General features: G+C 49.4%; 1 protein-coding gene across 1 annotated transcript in view; it reads right to left on the reverse strand.

Annotated features, from left to right (window-relative positions):
* Positions 1–22,622, reverse strand: part of Asic2 (acid sensing ion channel subunit 2) — a 1,061,026-nt gene that overhangs the window by 859,560 nt on the left and 178,844 nt on the right. The gene's annotated exons all lie outside the window — the stretch shown is intronic.

Consider the following 22,622-nt stretch of genomic DNA (forward strand, 5'->3'; position numbering starts at 1 on the left):
TTGTTCTACTTCACGGAGGACATTGCCAGAAAGACTACAGGGGACCTCTACATCTCCAACAGTCCACCATGGACTGGACAGATAGGCAGTTTATTCATTAGCTTCTTCCATCTCCTGAATTCTATAGCTCAAAGTTGCCCCTGCAGGTGTTAACTCCCTATACTTCCTGGCTATATTATCCAACTTGTCTGTGCAGCCAATGGGGAAGCCAGAATCTTCATGGCTTCTGTGGAGCTAGACCCAGATGGCTGGATGTCTCTCATGCCATGTGCAATGGAGACCCCAACAAAGCGCAGCTCTTGGTCCCAGGGGAGGATTGGTCAGTCTGTGGCATGTGGGGATCAGGAGATGGTGATGGTGGCCAGAGTCTGACCACTGTAGGAACAGGCTAGGTGGAGTGGCATTCTTCTGAGTGGGAAGCAAGGCAAGTGACCCTGAGCGAGGGCCATATGGCACCAGTTGGATCTGGGGTGGCACATAAAGAGGTTAAGAACACCCAGAGAGTTGAAGGGACTTGCCTTTGGCATTCTAACCCAGGTCAGTCTGACTCCAAAACATTTGTATTTCTCAAGATGCTTGTATGGGTGAGATGTTAAGCAAGCTGGGACAGGGAGCTGTGGTTTCCTGAGCTATCTGGCTCAGGTCCATGAGTAGATAACTGCTCATGAAGTAGTCATAGGTGACCGATCAGGCAGCAACGGTGCCCATAGGCCCCAGCTGTCCTTCTGTACATGCTAAGCATAGATGCTTCAGAGGGCATCTCCATCATGGTCAGCACTCCTCCTATGGACGGGGCTGTCTTAACCCTGAGGATGAACACTGGGACAGATCGCATACCAGGCACACACGAGTGGACACTGCTCTGCCTGCCCCCGAGCCTGCCAGGGATTAGGGGTCACAATCACGGCTAAGAGGGCCCACATCCTTGAAGGGCTGGGAGGCCCTGACACGTATTTCATAGGAAGCCGTTTGTGTGCATGTATCATGACAAGACCAAGAATCCAAGGAGGGGGCCCAGCAGGTGCCCAAAGCTGAGATCTATGTCAAGAAAGCCTTCACTCTCTACAGGTATGCCCTGCTTTAAGAAAATCCAACATTCACCAAGAGCGTCCCATGTTTGTCTTACCCCATCTCAGAAGCCCCTGTGGTCCCGCCTCCCCCAGGGCTGCCCTGCTTTCTACCCCAGCCGCTCTGGCCTCTAGGGAGAGGAAGCGCTCCATTATTGTTCAGGCGTCTCTCGGGAACTCAGCCTTCCTCCTTGCTGTGGGGTCTTCTTAGCTTACGCACATGCTCACATTTATGCATATTCAAGATGACACTTGCCAATTTCTCCTCAAGCTGCATCCTGTGTTTCTGCTTCCAAGTTCCCCAAGTGAACATCTCTACATCTCAACCGTGCATGCTCCGCTGCTTTGGCTGGCTTCCCTCTCACCCTGTACTGATTTGCTTTCTGCAAAGGTCACTGCAAGTGATGTCTATTGTCTCTGCCTCTCTGCCTTCTTGTAATCATTCCCTGATTCTCCTCCCAGGGAACCACCTTCCTGCCTGCTCCCAACTAGGAAATTCTGCTCAAAAAGTCATATGCTGAACTTTTTGCTGAACTAATGAGTAATATATTCAGAACTGGGCACATGAGACTTTTCCTGGACTGATGAGAAGGAAATCCTTTCTCTTTGATCTTGGATTTGAACTTGAGAGAATAGAGTTCTCTAGGTACTGAGAGCTAAGTACTACCACAGAGGGAGAGAGTCTGTCTGACAATAGAGCCAATCCAGCAGAGATGGAGTTGAGGGATGGAGGGAGGGAGTATCTGATCCTGAAGACATAATGAACCCTTGAAGGACACCACACCCGTGAACATGCTACCTGCTGCTCCTCTGGTGAACTGAATCTTTTGGCTGAAGCTGGTTTGTTGGGATTTATGTTATTTGCAGCAGAGAGAATCTCAAAACTCTGCTCATACCCAAACCAACAGTTTCTCCATCGCCTCCCTGAGTGTGACTCAGTGCTTCACGGGCCGTGAGCTCCACAGGTTTATATCTCAGCTCGGCACTTGTTACTTCTTTGCCCTTGACTATTTTCCTCAGTCTCTGTTTCCTCATCTGTAAACAGGCTGTCCTGAAATGTGCATGTAACAGGTTCTGAAGAAATGGCAGTGTCTCTGGATGCTACTGGCAGATGGAGGCGGCAGGGGCAGTGAAGGTGGGGCTGGTGATGTCTTCCCTGGACCCTGCTGAGCAATGTCCCTGTGGGCCAGTGCTCAGCCCCTCAAGCTGCCTCCCGGGTTCCTCTTGGCCGTTGCCTTTCTCCTCCACCCTTTCTAACTACACATTTTTGGCTCTTTGTCCTGCCCCCAAGAGTCAGTATTGTCCCAAGTGCAGGTCTGGGATTCTGTGTTCTATTTCGATGTTCTCCCCTCTGTGGATTTCAGCTTAATTTTCCCACCTGAACATGGAGTTCTCAGGTGTCCCCATGGGTCCCCGAGCCTGGCATGCCTTGAACCCCAGCTGTGCTGCTCTCCTTCAGATCCCTCCATTCCAAACCTGCTTCTGCTCTCAGCTCTGTCTCCTGCTGATGGCATCTCTTTCTCTCCATCCTTAACGCTTGAAGCTGTGACGCTGTTATAGCTCCTTCTTGTCCTGGTCCCCAGATCGGTTTCCCAGTCCCACTACCCTCCGTTCTCTCTCTTGGTATCTCTCAACATCACCCCCTTCCCTTCCTTGACTGCTGCTCTGGTCCCTGCCTTCATCCCAATAACCACTGGCCACCCCCATGATGGTCTCCCAGTCCTCAATTTCTCCTTCTCTCATCTATTCCACTCTTGAACAAATTTTAATGCAAAACTTTTCACAACAAACCTCCTCTTCCCCAAAAGTTTCCATGACTGAATATTGAATTTAAAAAAACAAAACAGAATTCACCTAATTAATTACACTGTGGCAGGCAGGAGGGGAGAGCAGAATTAAAATGGATGTGGTTCCTGACCTCCAGGGCCTTACGATCCAGCGGTTTAGGTTGCAGAACACAAAGCCTGGTGCGTGCATGTGCGCGTGCGCACACACACACACCCCATGGCTTGGAGCTATGTGAGCTGTCTTCATTCATTCCCATCCATCTTCCTCATTCTGTTCTGCTTTCCTTGTCTTGTGTTTAATTCAGAGTCAACAACATGCTTTTCCTTGAGTTGGCTCTTGTTGCTTCTTTCGCGTGGAATACCCTTCCCTCCAATTTGGCCTGACTAAATCTTGTCAATCCATTGTAGCCCTTCTCCACTGACCATCTTTTGCCCATGACCCTCCTCACCTGCTGTCTTTTCTCATCTGATCTGCCAAAGCTTTTTATCCAAATTTCCACCCAGGAGTTTCTGCTTTTGAAAAAATGAAATTACTCATGTTACCCCAACTAAACCATAGACTCTTCTATTGTTTTATTTATCTCTGTATTCCCCACATCTAAGAAACTGTTTCTTGATTAGAAGCAAAAATGCATTTGCTTATATAAAGCAATCCATCATTTAGGGCTTTCTTTTTTTTTATTTGTAGGAAAGAAGAATGATTTGCCTATAAAGAATTTAGAACAGATTTCCCACAGGTTCTTTTAAATAAATCTTCAGGTTCATTTTAGCTTGTTTGTGGATTATCGATGATTGGGCTGGAGAACTGTGGATTGAGAGAAATCACACAAACAAAAAAAGTGAAATTTTAAGAAACCACTGCTTATTAGTGATTCTCCAGAAAGGAAAAGAGTATGGAATGTCACTGGCTGTGGGAGCCGTTGAGAAAACAGGAATCTATTTTCAGAAATAAGATTGAGGCGTGGTGTTTGTTTATGAAAGCTGTCTGGCAGTAGAGGCTGATTGGAGGAGCTGGCGCAGGGGCAAACTCCCAGGTAGAGCCGCCTGGCCCGGGAGCCATGCCTGAGCCGGGAACTGTGGCCTTCCTACATTTCCAAGAGCTCAGGACGCCAGCCATGAGTTGGCTCCAAGGTCCAGGCTGCCACCAAGGATGGGTTGGGGACCTGGTGGGCATCCGTCCCTGATGCCTTCTAATAACCAGGGTGGGGTCCCCCATCACTCTCAGCCTCACTGGGGTTCGGGGGCTGGCCTGGACCTGGGTTGGCTCCCTAGTTCTCTGGGCAGTGTGAGCCCCGGGGGTGAATGAGGAAGAAAGAGCAGGCTATTTTGGACCTGAAGTCAGGACCTCTGGCTCATCCAGGGGTACAACGAGGTGCAGGTTTGGATCCAGGTGGTCTTGGGAAGGTGTCGACCTGCCTATGATTTTCCCAAGATCAGGATCCTTGCCTGGGCTCAGTGCCCAGCGGTCATGTTATGGGCTGCCTGGTCCCGTCGTAGACATGGTGGTTGTCCCGGAGTAAAGAATGCAGTTACTCAGGGTCCCCCGAATCTCCAGTGGTCCCCTCCCCATGCCATCATCCAACAGACCCTGGCTTTACCTCACATGTTTGTGGAACTCTGAGGGACCCTCAATCTTCAGTTTTTGTCCTAGCCATAAATGTCCAGTCTTTACCAGTCAGAGGATTGTATCCTTAAATCAAGTTTATCGACAGATTGAAGTAAGTTCTTATGGTAGTGCCTGCCCTAATGTAAGTGCTTGGTGAGCATTAGCTAACGTTATTTAGGTACTTATTTAATTGCTTAGCTGTGTCCCTTGTTCACTGTGTTGTGCAATAAAGCAATCCTCCCCAGACAGGGCAGGGGAATGTAATGAGAACATGAAATTAGAAAGCCCTGAGTTTGAGTCCACACTCTTCCACCTACCGGCTGTGTGACTTGGGAAAAGTTTCTTAACTTCTCTGAGCCTCATGTGTGAAATGAGTTTAATAGCACCTCATTTCTTAATGAAGATTAAATAAAATCATGCAAGCATAGATACTAGCATGATTTACCTGGTATCTACTGAATAATAAAAGTCTCAAAAACACAGAAATATCAATCATTGTCATTAGCTTCTGCAGGAGACACAATCTGGTTATGAGCTAGGATCAGGGGTGAGAATGCAAGATCAGTGGCACAGAGTACGTGCGCTCCAGCTGAGGTGGGGGCAGAGGCAGGTGAGGCTTGCTGGAGGGGTGGCATGGGCAGGAGTGGGGCAGGAGTGGGGCAGGAGTGGGGCAGAGGCACAGGCGGCGTGTTCTACACGGAGGGCACGCACCAGCTCATTCGGGGAAACACTCCGGTGTTTGAGGGAAGATGATGGAATTGCTTTTAATTATCTTAAAGCTCCTTTTGCAAAATGGATTTTGGCATTTGGATGCGGAATTATTGCCACGGCGTGATCAGTCCTGATGACCTGGCATATATCTCTGACAACACAGGGACCCTGCAAGAGAAATGGCTCACGCCAGGCTAATTACAGGGAACTTTCCCAGGAGAGAGAAGGAGACGTGAGCCTCCTCCTGCGGGGCCCGGCCTCCAGCTTGCTGTCTCCCACCTCCAACAGCGAAGCTGAAAACGGCAGAGGGTGGAAATGGGTTTAGGGTTGGCTCCTGGCTGCTGATGGGTCTGGAACCACTTTTGGGCGCTCATTTTTTCCTCATTGGCCCAGGGCCACTTCGCACCAGCAGAGTCTCTCATCCCACGGGTGGGGAAACTAAGGCTGAGTTGGTGGGAATTTGGCTGATGTAACACAGAAAGGTGTGAATGGACCTGCTAACTTTGCCAGCTTCCAGCTCTGCGTGGCCACTGAGACTCAAATTGCCCTCCAGGGCTTCTGCTTGCTAGTGGTGGGGTCCGGGCAGGTTCAATTAAACTCTCTAAGCCTTGGTTTCCTCATCCGTAAGATGACCATGACCTCCCTCCTTCCTTCCTCCCGCCCCTCTTTTCAGTTCATCTGTCTTTGCACAGAGCTCCCCTGGGTTTGGCAGCACCACAGTCCAGCAGACCCCTTGGTCCCTGGCAAGCCCTACCTGCCTGCTCAACGACAGGCCTGACTCGGATCTAGGTCTTCAGGCATAGCGGTCTCTCAGTCAGGGGGATTCTTGTTCTCAAGGAGTCCACATTCAGTCCCATAAGGCAAAGACAGATATGGAAATGCTGATGAATAAAATAATGTCCACTCTATCAATGTGAGAGCTGAATCCAGCTCCATAGGACATAGTTTATAAATATTCTGTCCTTGCATCCATAACAATCCTGGGAGATGGATACCAAGACATCTCCCTCAGATTCAGATGTGAAAACTGCCTTTGCTTTATTAACCAACTTTCCTAAAATCACACTGATGTTTGAGAGCACAGCACGTAAATCCTGGAGAGTCGATGCTCCTGGGCTCCACCTCAATATGCCGCTGCCTCAAGGGGGCGAATACAGGATGTAGACAAGGTCAGGGGCAGGGGAAGCCCCCTTCTTGTGCACACAGCTCATTGGTTCCTAAGAGAATTTCCCGTTCCAGCCAGCAGAGGATCTGTGGTCCTAACCACCAAGCTGTATGACAGGTGCAGGGAAGGGACCCCTGGAGACCATCTGTTCAAGCTGCAAGCCCCAGCACAGACTCCAGAGTCCTTCTGCCTGAGACTTGGTAATCTATTCTGAACAGAAGTGTATTGGCTCTGAAGTCTGAGGAGTTCAAGGTCAAGGGCATCTGGGGAGGGCCTTCTGGCTGCCTCATCCCACAGTGCAAGGTGGAAGGGCAAGAGAGTGCACACCAATGAGCCAGGGAAACCTTTTACAGGGAACCCACTCCTGTGTAATGAACCACTCCTTCCATGAAAATAATGGCCTTGACCCTCTCACTGTGTTCTTATGGCTGAGTCTCCTCTCATTAGGCCTCCCCCCGCTGCACTGTTACCGTGGGGATGAAGTTTCCAACATGTGCTGTTGGGGATGCATACAAACCATAGCCGAGAGCCTTCAGCTAGGACATCTACCAGGAGGAGATGGGAAATGGTGATTCCACCAAAGTTGGCCAGGGTCTGTGCCAAGAGAGAGAATGGAACCCATTCCTCTCAGACCTTTGGGTCCCCCGGCAGATGACAGGCTGATGAATGAGGACTGTGCTGGAGAAATATTTCCAGTTTCTAAGGCTGACCGGTCTATCCATCTACCAAACCACATTTATACGAAACTTATGGATGAGTATGGTTGCAAGGAACTTTATTTATCACCCAGTCCAAGGGCCTCATTTTATGGTTGGAGAAATGGAGGCCCAACTTGAATTAAGTGACTTTTCGAGGTCACGCAGGTTACTAAAGAAGAGACGAGCGTTAGCCCCAAATTTCCCAAATTTCTCAAATATAAGATGCTTCTACAAAATTGCACAGTCGACTTTAAGATTATTTATGAGGAAAATGATTTCTACGCTTTATACTTTCCATCTCTGCAGAAGGAGACCACGGGACAGGTGAGTTCATGGATCTCCGGCTAGTGTTCATTGGAAAGGGACGTCTGGAAAGGTTTTACTCAATGTGGTTCAACAGGTCCCAAGATGCTCTTGAGGCCAACAGTGAGGTGTGAGGACAGAAAGAAGGTGGGTGGGGGTGGTAAGAGTGGCTGTCCCTGTTCAACATGACCTAACCACCTCCTTCCCAGACACGCCTCACCCCCACGCGGCACCCCTGTGGCAGAAGCCTAGGGGGAAGATCCTGGGATTCACAGGCACCGTGAGTCAGGGTCCATCTCAGCCTCATTACCACCTGCTGTGTGGCCTTGGGCAGGTCTGAACCCCTCCCCTGTCCTGCAGGGCTCCCCCAATCTCGGGTCTTACAGGTTTGTGAGGCAGGTCAGAGAGTGTCTACAAAATGCTTGCCACAGAGCCTGTCCTAAAGTGCTCCTGGTAAATGACACTTGCAATGGCTGGTTGTTAGTGGGAACACAGTGATACCTGCTTCCCTCTCTCCTGTCCTACGAGGAGCAGCCCCTGGTCCTCCACCTTCCTCTCCCCAGCCCTGGATGGCCTTGCAGAGATGCTGTGTCCATTTGCTCAGTGGCCCCCAGCTCTATTGGCTTCAGCCTCTGCTCCCCATTAGTTCAGGGTGAGATTTGGAACAGAGAACATGGAGTCTTCGTGGTGCAGGAGAAAGTATATTAGTAAAATCTCGGCATTACAAAATGGATAAATTAGAGGGCAAAGGAGATGTGTGCATGCTCCAGAAGGATTCAGCACACTCTCCCTTTAACTGGAGCCTCTCCAGAGCGCTTAACATCTCCACTTCCCAGAATTCTGCTTCCCTGTAGATGGTAGGCACTTACCTCTTGTGAACAGGAAACAGTGGAGACCCTTGGAACCTCTCCCTCCAGCCCCCACCTCGCCTTCTTAGAAGACTCTGTTTCAATACCGTCTGGGTTGCTGAGTCGTGGCCAGCAATGAAGGGACAAAGGTGCCAGCTGGACAAAGCTGCCCGCTATCCCATGTCGTTCCATTCACTGTGCTGCTGCTTTGGGCCAGGTAGCACCCTGTCAATCTAAGTTACCCTCACCTGGAACCCGGACTCTGCAGGGGTGTGGGGCAGGCAAGGAAGACAGGGCAGCCTGGGGCAACTGTGCAGACACACACCATGACAGTCAGTCCCTGTTTGGTGCCTCCTGACTCAGCATATAGGGATAGTAAAGGGCCTCTAAGTCCTTACCCAGGCTCCCAGCTTCCAGCTGTTCTCAGCTGACTGAGGACCAGCACTCCAGGATGGGGCTTGCTCTGTCTTCTCTGCTTCTCTGGCCACATGCTGCAGGGTTGATGGCTCAGGTCTTCCCAAAAGGCAGAGCCCAAAGTGAGGGCAGAGGAAGGTTGGGAGATGGCTGCCTGGACTCAAGCCTAATCCTGTGGCCTTTGCCTGCTTCCCCAACCTCCCAGGAGCTAGTTTCTCATCTGTAAAAGAGATGAGATGGTAGTCACACAATTTTACCAGCTTCCACTGAGGGTCACACGAAGGTGAGGATGGGAGCCCTTAGCCCTCACAGGCACTCGGTGAATGAGACTCCTTCCCCCCTCCAGGATGGCAGATGGTAACCCAGAAATCACTGGACCACAGCATCCAATCAAGTCCCTACTGCTAGCATATGAAACAGAGGAAGAGGCCACGGAGACTTTCTGTCTCTCAAGATTGCAGAGCAGGGACTGGACCTCTCAGGGGAGCCTGGTACTGCCCAGTCTGACTCCAGTGTCCAAGGCCCACCCTCACTTTAGACAGGCTGGATTGGAGAGGCCCAGATCCACATACTAGGGCTGGACACCATGCCACCCTTATAGAAGATCTCCTCTCACGGCCCATGTTGAACCGTTTGAGCTTCTTCCAAATTCAGCTCTCAGGGGCCTCATTCTCAAGTCCTCCCAGGCTGGGGTTCAGGTTTGATCTGCCCTGTCAATCTTGGACACCTGGAGTGAGGCTGTGGCCCCTGGACAATGCTTTCCCTGCCCTTTCCCCTGTGCCACCAACTGAAGTTACATGGGTCCCTTCCTAGGTTTCAGAGGACTGCCTGGGCCAGGTGGAGATTTGGCCTACTCCTGTAATTAAAAGATCTTAAAAAGTCTCCAAATATTTTATGCATCCTACATCAATGACATTTTTTAGATGCAAAAGACTCAAATTCCAATAATTTATTAGCCAAATAGGTAGAATAATAATATTTTAGCAATGGTAGATCTCCTGCAAGGATGAACATGATGTTTTGTGAGCCCCTAAGTCAGGGGGCTCCCAAACTTGTATAGGTGATTGAGTGTCTGGAAATTTTTGTTCTTTGTGCAGAAGCAAAAAGACTGTTATTTAATGCAATTGAGAAAAATAAAAGTGCCGAAAGTGTGGGTCACCCTATTCTTGTGTTTTAAGCACTGTGCTTAAAACACGTGGAGTAGCTCACTCAATCTTTGCAAAAATTCTTGCATCAGTATTATTAGTACTTACTCTGGCCTGAATGTTGAAGCCCCCACCCCTAATTCATATATGAAAATATCATTAAATTCAATAATACTCAATGTGAAAGTATTAAGAGGTGGGGTCTTTGGGGAAGTGATTACATGATGAAGACTCCACCCTTTTGAATAGGATAGTGTCCTTATAAAGAGGTTGAAGGGGGTTGCCTGCTCGTCAGCCAGGAGAGAACATAGAAATGAGGCCCACCCGTGGGACAGAGAGTTGGCCCTTACCAGACATGGAATCTGCTGGGGCCCCTTGATCATAAATTTGCCCTCCAGAACTATGAGAAATAAATTCTCTATTGTTTATAAATAATCCAGCATATGGTATTTTCTTCTTGGTGCCTGAACAGACTAAGACACTGCAGCTTATTGCCATTTCATTGGTGAGCAAACTGAAGCTCTCAGCGGACAGGTGACTTGTCCAATGCCACTCAGCAAACAAGGAAGCAGCAAATCAAATCCAGAAAGTCAAGTCAATCCCACTGCCTTCATTCCATAGTTCCTGCCCTCTTCTGCCCATCCCTGGAAATCAAAGGTAATGTCATTGGTTAGATGTGACTATGTTATGTGTAAGTGATATCAATTTACAGCCCTAACTCATAGGCTGACTCATACCCAAATAAGATATCAAAACCAAGTCTGAGCTATCAGCTGTTTGATAATAAGCATCTGCTCAGTTTGCTAATTGTGCATTCATTTGTCATCGCCAGTGAGTGACAGCAGGCCAACAGTAGGAGGCACCAAAGGTTTAAGAAAAGCATATGGAAGAAAAGCTTAACTGGGAGCCTTTTCTATGTTGTAAAGTGTTTCCCCTGCCAACTGGAAAAAGTCACCACTATGGCGCTTCAGAGGCAGAATAGCCTCTCCTGGTTGGTGGAAACCCATTGCATTGTAGAGGAGCCACCCCCACTCCCTGGTGGTGGCCCTTTTAACATCCTCTCCTGGTGTTCTAACCCAACATGCTGGGGAGGCACATGGGCTTCTTACCAGCGGCAGTGACCTCTGTGAGGTGTGGAGGCAGTGGCCCTGCCAGCAGGAAAGAAGTTTCCAGAGGCTGGTGGTAGGAAAGACAATGCAGTTCCAATGTACTTCCCAACCTTTGTGGAGAATTGCTGCTTTCAAGTGACCCAGGCTTCCCTCCATGAGCAATGCCCCTGTTCAACACGACCTAACCACCTCCTTCCATGAACTCCCTCACTACCTGGTTGGACCAGATCAATGCCAGGTCAAGTGCAATCAAGCCATAGACTGGCCAAAAATCAAGGGATCCAAGTCTCACTCCAAAAGATGAACTCTATCAGCTGGATTAATCTCTCTTGCACATATAGAACTAAACCTGTTAAGGACAGAGATTGGCAAGGCAGGGGCCTGGGGAAGAGCTAGATGGTGGCTGTGAAGGGCCAGAATTGTGTGAATGCAGAAGCTATGAGTGAGTAGAGGGAGTCAGCCCTGTGAGTGGGAGAATGGAGGGGATTCCCAGATTGAGAAGGGACACCAGGGAGAGATGGGACTGAGCCACTAATCAGGGCCCCACAAACTTTCCTGCTTCCTGCCCCGGTTCATGCAAGCTCTGGTTGCACAGAGCTCTTATTCAGATTGCTATGATGTTCTCCTGCTTAGTAACCTACCACGAGCACTGACTCCCACCCTTGTTCTGAAACCCAAGATCACCGCCGTAGCCAGGGCCTGCAAGAGCAGAAACTGGATTCCTGAGAGCCAAATGGCCCCAATAAGAGAATCCCTGCCTGTGTCCACAGCCCCAGGGGATAGTTAGAAACTGCCACAACTCATCCTTCCACCTCCCCACAACCCACGACTCCTTCATATCTGGCCATCACCTAGAGCCCACCTCGCCACTGTGCCTTCCTGAGCTGTTTAACTGGGCTCTTATACATTTGCTTATTGCTCACTCCCAAGTTCCCAGCCTCTTACTTGACTGTATCTCCCACTGTGATCCTTTCCCAGGCTCCTGCTGAGCTGGGCTCATTTACATTTCACTCACCAACCTCATTTAGTTAATTTTCTACAGTTAATTCAATGTTCACCAAGTAGCCCTGGATTGCATTTGCATTCATCACCTTGCAGGGCTCCAAAGGACTGCAGAGTCGTGGCTTCCCTGCCCAGGTCCCCACTTAGAGGTGACAACATGGCTCTCAGACTCTCAGCAGAAGATCCTGCTACAGGGTCATGGCAGTTGTCGCCTCTGGCTGCAGCGGCTGAGGTCAAACCTCAGGAGGGCAGGAAGTGCCCTCTGTCCCACCAGCCTTGCGCAGGGAGGAGGCACCCTGACCAGAGCTTCTTGTCTTCTAGTAATTTGCTGTGCATGCATCTGCAGGTCTGCAGCCTGCTGTGCAAAACATTGTTTCCACCTCAGCCTAAAATAGCATAAGCTTCAGGGGGTACTGCCTGGTGCCTATATTATTACATGGCTTGGAAAGTAGAAAAAGTAAAATAAAAGGCATCACCGAATCCAAATGGAAAAGATATGGTTGCAGTCACAGAGGGCCTGGCTCCTAAAGAGCTCCCTTTGTCTCTGCTTGGCTGACTGTGAACTGGGCACCATGGCGGCATGGCTCCACACCACTGCACCTGAGCACCCTGTCCATCTTTTTAGTCTCCTACAAATCGTCAAGATTCCTTAAAGAAAACGCTTAATAACAGAAGTAGGCAGCCAGTAATAGTGGCAGCAGCTTGAAAGTCTTTCAGGCAACAGGCTGCAAACCCATCTGCAATTCCTTCTCCATCCCCAAAGCAGCGAGGACTGGATGCTGTCACTTGCGAGTTTCCCCTGCACCTGTCATATCTCAGGACTTCTTGGGATGGCATTGTCTAACCTGATTATTCTTGCACTTCGTTTGGGCCCCAAAGGCCAGACAGATAAGAGGGATGCCACAGTGTATGTCAAGCATCCTAGAAGTCATTCCAGAGTTCGCCTGTAGCTCATCTTTGTTCCATATGGGGCCATTCTTTTACAGCCCTGACTCAGCTTCCTTCCAGATTTTCCATCCAAGATCTCAGTGGGCTATGATATTTATAAAGGTCACTCCCCCACCTTAGGTGCCAACATGGCGCTGGTCGAGCTTCTCTTCCTGATTTTACTCCTCATAACTTCTTCCCGCCTGTGCAAACTTGCACCCAATGGGCGCTGGACACCCTGCCCAGACCCTAGCAACAAGGCTCGCCCAATCAACCATCGCCCCGCCCCCCAGCAACAAGGCTCTCCCAATCAATTCTCACCCCGTTTCATGTCCCAACCAATCAGCCTCTTCCTGGCCCTATATAAGTGTGTGCATTTTTAAAATAAAATGGAACTTCTCCGCTGATTTGCTTTGGACTGTGGCTCCGTGCGCTTCTTTCAATATTGAACAGCCTAGCAGTGGCAGGGTAGGGCTGGAGACCAGAGCCCAACCCCACCACTTGGCCTGTGACTATGCCTCCTGCTGTGGGCAGCACAGCCCAGATTACTGCATGAGGAAGTTCCATTTTCCTGTGGGCAGTGAAGTCAGCGTGCTGGGAATCTCTGCAAGTTTCTCCCTTACTTACCCACCCTGCCCAAGCCTGAGCTGGAACCTGTGGCTTTGCAGTTCTCATGTCCTTTGCTGGCCCCACAAGTTGTGCCTACCGTCTGTTCCACTGGCCTGGTTCAGCTCTGAGGAGTCTGCTTCAGCAAAGCTGAGAGCCTCCATTCCTGCAAGTGCTTCTGGGCAGCGACAGCAGCTTATCAGGGAGCCGCACTATGTGAGGGTCCTCAGGTTCCCCCGAGCCTCCATCCAGCCTGCAGGTGCAGTCTGGGAAAAGGAGCGTTTGGGTAAGTAGTTCTTCATTAGCTGGAAGAGCCGCTGAGCATGGACCAGGCTCCACCAATGTCAAAGGAGACAGCTGTGAAGTGCTCTTACTCAACCAGCCTGGGATTGGTCTCGGCTCAGCATTCTCAACGTTGGCCTTAAGAAAGTAAAGTTGGCGCCGATGCCAGCTGACCTTTAAAAAGGCACTTTTTTCAAGTTTCAGAACAAATTAGACACAAGACATGTTGGATATGTCCAGCTCGATTTATATCCTCTTGATTTCCCAGGAAGGAGCTGAACCAGGCAGGTGGCACCCCTGGGACAGGCAGGGCCCCCTTCTGAGGCCAGTTCTGACAGTGAAGGAGAACAGGCTCCTCACTCTCTCCCTGGGCCTAGGTCCCCTGCACCTCCCTGTGTCCTGCAGAAACCTTGGGGTACAGAGCTCCTTCTGAGCAGCACTGTCACTGTCCCATACTGTCACGAAATGTGGCTGGTCTGAATGCCAATGTGCAGTGGATGTAAAATAAACATTAGATCCGAAGACTCGGTAGGAATGATAGGTCAAATAGTTAAGCAATATTTTTACATCAATTGCATGTTGAAGTGGTGAAGTTTTAGATATTGTCTTACTATCAGACAATTTTATTTTTAATGAGCATATAATGATTGCATATGTTTATGGGATAAGTATGATAATTTAATACAGGGGTATGGTGTATCATAACAAAACTGTGTGTTTTTATGTATATGTCTACTAGACTTCGTGGTTTACATATTTCTTTTGGACAATGCTGTTCTAGAGACCTTCTAGACGAGAGAGGTCATCAGAGGCACTAGGAGCATACAGGGAGAGGGAAAGGTCGAGCTGGGGTAGACCTCTGCTCAAAACTCTGCAAACGTTCCTCAGGTTGTCCTCCTCAAGGCTTCCAAGTCCCTGATGCAAGGCTCACCCCACTTCATCTCATCTCCTACCGCTATTCCCTCTCTTCCTCTGCTCCAGCTGCCCCCACCTTGGTTTTCTTCAACACATTCAACCATTCTATGTCACAGGGTCTTGGCACATACCCCATATATTTGTGTGCCTCCCTCTCCTTATTCAGTTCTCAACTAGAAAGTCACCTCCTCCAAGAAGCCACCCCTGATTCATTCTCCCAATCTTAATCACAACCAATCCCTTCACCCTGCTTCATTTTTCTTAAAATTCTTATTTTCACATTTGCCCTGTCTCCTCCAGACAGGGACCCTCTGTGTGTTTTGCCCACTCTGATGCCTGATCCAGACTAGATATCCAGAGAGTGTTTATGCAGTGGACACAGAACGACAGTATCATAAGGCCCATGGGTTGTGACTACTGTGCAGATCAGTAGACTCAGGCTGGGGAGGGGGATCAGCAGGATGGAGCAGGGCCCAACAGATGCTCCGTGCTGGGAGGGATAGTGGTTTGATGACCTGGAAAGTCATTTACTCTGGGACCCACATTCTGGCAATCTGTTCAGTTCAGGAGACAAGGGCCAACTTGCCCTTGGGGGGAATCAAAAGCAAGCAGAAAAAGGCCACTCTTCCCTGGAGATTTCCTATGGTAACCTGATGTCAGGGGTAAGGGATGGGGAAGGCTGAGGTCCACCTGCTGACAGCCATATTCTGGCTTCCAAAAGCCTGGGAGAGGCACCTGGAGATAACCTAGACACTATAATAGTAAAGACTTTTCCAGATGCTAGAAACCAACCTCAGAGCCCCCAGAGCTACAGGAGGCCTCCACTCCACCTTTTGACAGGACCCCACTCTGCTTGGGCACATCCGGAGATCAGGAGCTCATTCCTCCCAAGGCAGCTGAGCCATTAGGTTTGGAGGTATTTTAATCAACACTTGATTCTCTCAGATCTTCCTCTGGGGAGGTGAATGTTTTTCAGGCTCTTGTTCTGGTTCTGGGTCCCTGGAGCCCCACTGAGGAAGAGGAATTCCTGCTTTCCAGATCAGCCCTTCTCAGATGGAAGGTCATGATGTCTCAGAAACTGAAAACTTCCAGGGGCTGTGCTCTCCAAAGTCCGCCTGCGATCCCACCCCCAAGGCCACAACTCAAAAAATGTGCCTTACTGGCTCCTGGGGACTGGTTCTTGGAGGCCACAGTCTCGCCTTGCTCACCCAGGATAGCCCTAGCCCCAGCCTGACTTCCAAACTCAAATTTGCCTTTTCTCATTACTCTAGCAATGTTCTTTTCAAGCACTTGTGTGTGTGCCAGGTACTATGGGGACAGAAGAAGACACAGCCTCTGGCTTCTAACAGATGGTAATCTAGTGGAAAAGCTAACTGGCCCACCAGGTGTTCAACCCCAGCAGGACCTGGTTATGAGGAGAGCAGGAGAGGCGGGTGTGGCCAGGTGCCTGTCAGCAGATGGATGGATTAGGAAAATGTGGGATGTATTATACACAAGGGAGTTTCACTAGGCCATAAAGAAGAATGAAAGTATGGCATTTCCCTATAAACGGATGGAAATGGAGAATACCAAGCTAAATGAGGTAAGTCAGACTCAAAAAGTCAAGCTAGAGGAAAATATGGGGAAAACGGGAGGGAGGTGGGATAGCATAAAATAGAGGGAAGATCAGTGGAGCGGAGATGAAGAGGGATGGAGGAAGGATGACAGGAAAGGGGAGGAAATGTGGAAGGCATTTAACAAAATCACGCTAGTGCAGATATAAACCCACCGCGGGGATTTCCACTTTTATGTCTATGTAGCAAGTTCCAATAAAAGATAAATAAATAAATGAATGAGTCAAAGAAAGATTAGGAGAGTAGAGGAAGGAGAATGGGGAGGGAGAAGGGGCGGTAAGTAGGGGAAACGGGGGTTGAGATCAAATTCCACGCATGTATGATTTTGTCAAAATGAACCTAGCTACCATGTATAACTCTAATGCTCCAATCAAAACAAGTGGGGGGCATGGGCACAGAGGAGGGCCTGGCCCAGCCTGTGAGATGCAGGGAGGCTGCCCTGGAGGGGCACATGTTGATTTCCAGCTGCCTACTAGAAAGTGCAGGCTCTAAGTCCCAAAGATGTTTCTGGTAGGATCCAGTTGTCATCTTAAGCAAGGACATTCAAGATCATTGTCTCATGTTTTCTCAGTATCTCAGTTTATGTCACACACAGGCATGCATGTATGTCCATACACACAGAGTCACTGTGATTTTTCCTATTTCCTAAACTTTTCCTTAATTCTCATTGTCTCAGGCTCCTATCAATTCTCATAGGACTAGAACCACCAACTCCATGCTATTGGGTCCCTTTGACATTCCACCCTCCACTCTAATAGCAGGGTTCTAGCAGGTACTTACCCAGAGTGACAAGGAGCCCCTGTTGCTTAACAGCAAAGCTCCCAGGGGCCTGTCGGGCAAGCTATCTCACAATCTAGTCCAAGTCAGCTTTTCCAGCATGGTCCCCAAGAGCTGTCCTCTCCAAATCTCAATCTCCAGCAACACTGCCTCTGTCTCCTTCCCCAAATCTCCATATTAATCCCCTTCTCTGTCCTCCCCTGCTCTCCCCTCTTTTCCATACATTGTCCCCTTTGTCTGGAATGTCCTTCCCTTCCTTCTCAGCCCCAAACTTCTAGACATCCTTTAAAACCCATTCAGATATCACCTCCTCTTGATAAGCTCCATTGGGCCAGGCTGTGGTTATCAGAGAGAGCATATAATTCATCTTTGATCTCCTGCAGATGGCACAGAACTTAGCAATAACATTGATAAGTAAAGCTATTATCTTACTAATAATGAACACAGCCAGTAATTGCAATAAGTAAAAATGGTGAGAAGAAGGAACAGTGAAGACCACCATGAGGGCCATGATGGTAACTCTACCACTCACCCTGCCACACCCACTGCTAAGCTCCTTGTAAGGCAGGTCTTGTTCAATCTCCCAGCACCCATTAAAATCTCACCCTCACTTTGTTGATAAGGAAACTAGGGCTTGCGAGTATAAATCCTTTTCTTGAGATCATACATCTTATAAAGAGCAGAGGTGGGATTTGAAGTCCTATTCATAGGACCCCAGAACCGTTGTCATGCTTTAATTCCTGTGCTTCTCTGGACCAATAAAAAAAAATTGTATTAATTAACTCAAAAGTGCTAAGGAACCAGCCTTACCATCCTCTATCTTCTGCCCTTCCAGTGAACTTTCAGCTTTAACACAAAGTCTTTAAGTCCTGTCTCTAATGAGATGGCCCAGTAGAACCAGGAGATGAGACTTGGTTCTGTCAATCACAAGCTGCACGATCCTGTGCAGGTTATTCACTTCCCTGAGCTTCATCTGAAAAACGGGGCATGATAGTCCCTAGCCCAAAGGGATAGTAGAGTAGCCCCAGGATAGCCCCAGCCTGACTTCAAAACTCAAAACTGCTTTGCCCAAAGGGTCATTGTGGGGAATGAAACACATCGAATCAAGCCGAGTCTGTGGGGAACACAGGGAGAGTGGGTATGATTAGTGGGTCAGTCAGTGATTTAGAAGCTATTATGGTTTAGATATGACCTGTCCCCTGAAAGCTCACGTGTGAGACAATATAGGAATGTTCAAAGGCGGACTGACTAAATTATGAGGACTGGAACCTAATCGAAGCCATCTCCAAGACGGATGGATTAATGGGTGCTAACTGCAGGCAGGTTGGGCCTAGCTGGAGGATGTGGGTCATGGGGCCATGCCCTTGGGAATTTTATTATCACTGACTTCTTACACTCAAGTTCTCTCTGCTTCCTGACTGTCATGAACTGAGCAACTTTCTTCAACCACACCCTTCTGCCATGAAGTTCTGCCTCACCTTGGGCCCTGAGCTATGGAGTCACTCGACCATGGGCTGAAACTATGAAACCATGAGCCAAAGTAAACTTCTTCTATAAGGTGCGCTTGTCAGGTCTTTTAATCACAGCAACAAAAGGTTGACTACTATACAAGCCAAAGGGAAGGTTTAGAACCTTGGAGGCCAGAAGAGAGCCTCAGTCTCAGGGGTCAGTGGACACAAAAGTCTGGGGTCCTGGACATCAGAGAAGGAAGGCCAGCTGAGCCTGACCCTCCCCTGCCCTTTGGAACTTCTTTCTTCGGGCTCTGCACCTGCTGTCAGGGTGGGGGCCTCTGCAGAGCTGGTGGGAAGTTCTGAGGGAGGGACCCATCCAAGTGCTAACAGTACAGGGTGTTGGGCCAGCCTAGAAGAACATGAGGAAGCTCACTGGGTCCATGGTAGGCCACTGAAATCTTGGGAAAAAAAAGACTTTAGCAGGCAGGCCAGAAGAGAGTCTACTACTCCCTGAGGATCTGGGAAAACAGGCAGAGGAGGAGCCCGAAGGTCACCTGGAGAACTGAATTCCAGAACCATTCCCTGGGAACTGGTCTCTGGAGTGCCCACAGCCCAGCCTCCAGGCACAAAGAGCCTCCGAGCAAGAACAAACCCTGAGAGGCCACCAAGTCCTCACTGGGTAATTCTGAAAAAATGTTCTGCTCTTCTCGGAGTCTCATTTCCTCCCCTGCAGGATGAGGGAGTGACCTCTGAGATCACTTCTGCACCAATGACCAACACCTTACAAAGTGGGAGGAGTCAAGTATTAGCACCGCCCCCTGGTACTCCAGGTCCTCCTCTGTATGATGGGCTCTGAATAGTTGATAGCTTACAGTGCCTACAGTGCATGTGAAATGCCTTGTCTACAAGCTGGCACACACTAGGTGCTCAATTAATTCTCACTCACCACTACCTCCACCAAGCCTGAGAGGAGATAGTCAGTGGCCTCCCTCATCCACTTCTCTCCCTGCCTCAGTGTCTCCAGGACACTGGGCCCATGACCCAATGCACCCAGTGGTAATCCAGCAGCTAGACCATCCCTGCTGCCAGATGCCTCATCTTAACCAAAAGCTTAAAAAAATGTTTTTCATCAAAAGACAACATATACTTATTACAGAGATTTTTGGAACATATTGAAGGAAGAAGGAAAATAAACCACCTCTGATTTTATGAACATTTCAGGGCATTTGCTTGCCTAGCTCTTTCTTGCAGATGACTTTTTAAGTGGGTGAGGCCATCCTCCATAGGCAGGGCGGTTTCCTGTTTCTCCCGCTTACTGTTATAACTGATCTCCCCACGTTGGAGTAAACACAGCTTAATGGCTGTACTGGGATTTACCTAACCAGCCCTGGCCACACTGTAAGGCATTCATCAAGTTTCCAGAGCCTGCTCTTCCAAATCAAAGGACCATGGATATTGAATTCATCGGGGCTTTAAGGAAAACCTGCTTTTAGAATCCCACCCCACCCACCTTAGCAGAGACTACCAGAAGGAAACTCTTGGCAACAAGTAGATGCTAACTTTTGGAGCTGGAAAGTGTCTGTCCCTTTTTGGGCTGTCACACCACTACCTTACTGATGATTTGGGGTGTGTGCCAGTCACGGATCAGCAAGAAATGTGTTTCCTAGGGAACAAGGCCTCAGGCGTGGCCGAAATCTCAGGGGAAAGATCAGTGAGAGCCTTGCCGTTTATTTTCTCCTTTTCTGGCCTACTTTGAATAGACCCCCAGGGCAGCAGGGTTTTCCTAAGCTACGTGAACTTTAAATATCTGCCTAGGGCTTCCCATGCTGAATCCTATAAATATTTTTCTTCTTGTGCTACCGCCAAGGTGTGGGAGTTTGGAAGTTTGCCCTAAAAGGGAAAAAAATAGCCTTTCTTGGAGATTCAGGAAGCAGAGGCCAGGAAGCATGAGCCCTGTGTCCCCAAACACCTGGTTGGGAGTCAGCTGCCAGAGCTCTGACTTCTTCATCTAGGGCTCCCTCTTATCCACTTTCAATCTCACTGCACCCCAATGCTCCTGTTCCCCTCCCCAGTGCCCCAACGCTGTACCCACCACTGCTGGACCCTGGTGACAGTCCACTTAGCTGTTGAGGACCTGAGCCCTACCCCGTTCCTACCAGCTCCTGGCTTCTGAACAGGGGATCTCACTCCCCACACTCCCAATAATAACAGGTGTGTAAAGCACTCCCTGTCTTCCTGCAGAGTAAACTACCCTCATGTCACCTCCAGCCACCTTGTCACTGCCTGCCATCTTAAATTCCATCCTCTCCCTATTAGCTCAGTTTTGCCAATGGAGCAATGGCAACCTTGGAGATGGAGAGGTGTTTCCCACTGCCAATCAGCACAGGGCAGGAGTGGAATTTGAACCCAGAGCAGGCCTGTGCCTAAAACCCTGGTGCCTATAATCTGACCTCTACTCCCTCCCCACCAGCCAGGGTTCATGCCTTTCCAGAACAGAGATGCACTTGTTATTACCCAGGTGGCCATCACCTGAGACCACTCCATCCTCAGTTCCTGCTTCACCAGTTACTCTCTGTCATCACTGCCAGCCTGGCCAGATCTTCTCCCTGTCCAAACACAGGATGAGACATGTTGCTTTTTATGCCCTCTATAACAACTATTACAAGAAGGTAGAACTAGAGGCTTCCTTGAAGAATTTAAGAACACCTTCTGTTTAACAAATACTTCATCATCAAGACAGAATCATGTCATGATTTTCTCATTAATCCTTCCAATATCCCTGTGCAGTAGAGCAAAGCAATCTGAGAAGTCAAGTAACATTCTCAAGGCAGCACAGCCCATTGCTAATTAAATGAGACTAGAAGCAATATCTGTCAGCTCTAGGCCTGGTAGTTTTGTCTTAATTCAATCTCTTGTTTATTAGATGAGAGAGTTACAGTCCAGGGAAGTGAAGAAGCTATTTAAGGTCACACAGCATGTCAGCTGAGAAAGACTGTGACTAGATCCGACTCTTCTAATTCCTGGCTCTCCTCCATCAAAAGCAAACAGAGCATGAATGAATCAAGAAATTGCACACTGCAGCGTGACGATCCTTCTGGATTCTGGAGGCAGAACGGCTTCTCTGGATTCCTACAGTTGGGTGAATCCCACAGAGCTGGTGAGACCCACTGGGAGGTCACAGCAGAGCCAAGGGGATGGCAGGTGGACAGCTGGAACCAGAGCTGTTTTTAAAGTGGTGCCCACCTGCTGCTGCCCACAGCGGAGCAGGGCTCTGGACTGGGATGGTGTCCTCTGACCCAGACTCAGTCCATCATAGATTGGATGTAGCAGTGGCCTCTGGGCAGGCTGGGACCGCCACCCAGTCACCACTGAGGAGGCCAGGGATCTCATTCACCCCAAAGAAGGCCAGAAGGCCAGTCTTCTAAGGACGATGTCGGCACTGCTGAGGACAAAAGGGAGAGAAGGGCGAGTGCCTTCCCTCTCTACTAACGCCATCTCCCATTCAATTCCCCACTGCAGCCTGGCGAGAGATGATCCTGGGCAAGTCAACATGGGCCCAGCAGACAGCACCCCTGGACCTTGGTGTACCCCACTCCAGGGCCTCCTAACTGGTAAGCCAGCACCCAGGCTTGTCCATCAGTGAGGGTCCAGGATGTCCACCCCAGGAGCTCAGTGCTGATCTGTAGCACACCATGGGGTCCCAGGCTGTGCCTTTGCTTGGCTGCGACGCCAGCTCCCTGAAGGGTCACCCTGAACATCTCCATCATCGAGTGCCCCCTCTCACTAGGAGAGTTCAGGTCTCAGGATGGGACACTGAGCCTCAGCCCAAGGGCAGAGCATGGATGCCAGGAGGACACAGAGCAGGACAATGCAGCACCCCCTCCTTCCTTCACTTCCTGCTCCTGCTCCTCCTCCTCCTCTCCCTCCCTCCCTTCCTAAAAACATGAAGTTGAACATGGCAATGCACTATAGCAGGTGCAGAACTGGGGATAAAATAGTCAACAGAAACGCAGCTTCCTGCCTTCACAGATTTTGGAGCCAGTGGGGGACAGAGTTAGCCAGGTAACCACAGCACACAAGTCATTGCAAATTACAGGGTATTTTGAGGCCATACAACAGGGGTCTGAGCTAGTCTTGCAATGTCAAGGGAAGCCTGGTGTTTGGCTCAAGATCTGAAGGATGATGGATGACGGGGA

Source organism: Sciurus carolinensis, chromosome 3 (genome assembly GCF_902686445.1).
Source record: "Sciurus carolinensis chromosome 3, mSciCar1.2, whole genome shotgun sequence".
Lineage (NCBI taxonomy): Eukaryota > Metazoa > Chordata > Mammalia > Rodentia > Sciuridae > Sciurus > Sciurus carolinensis.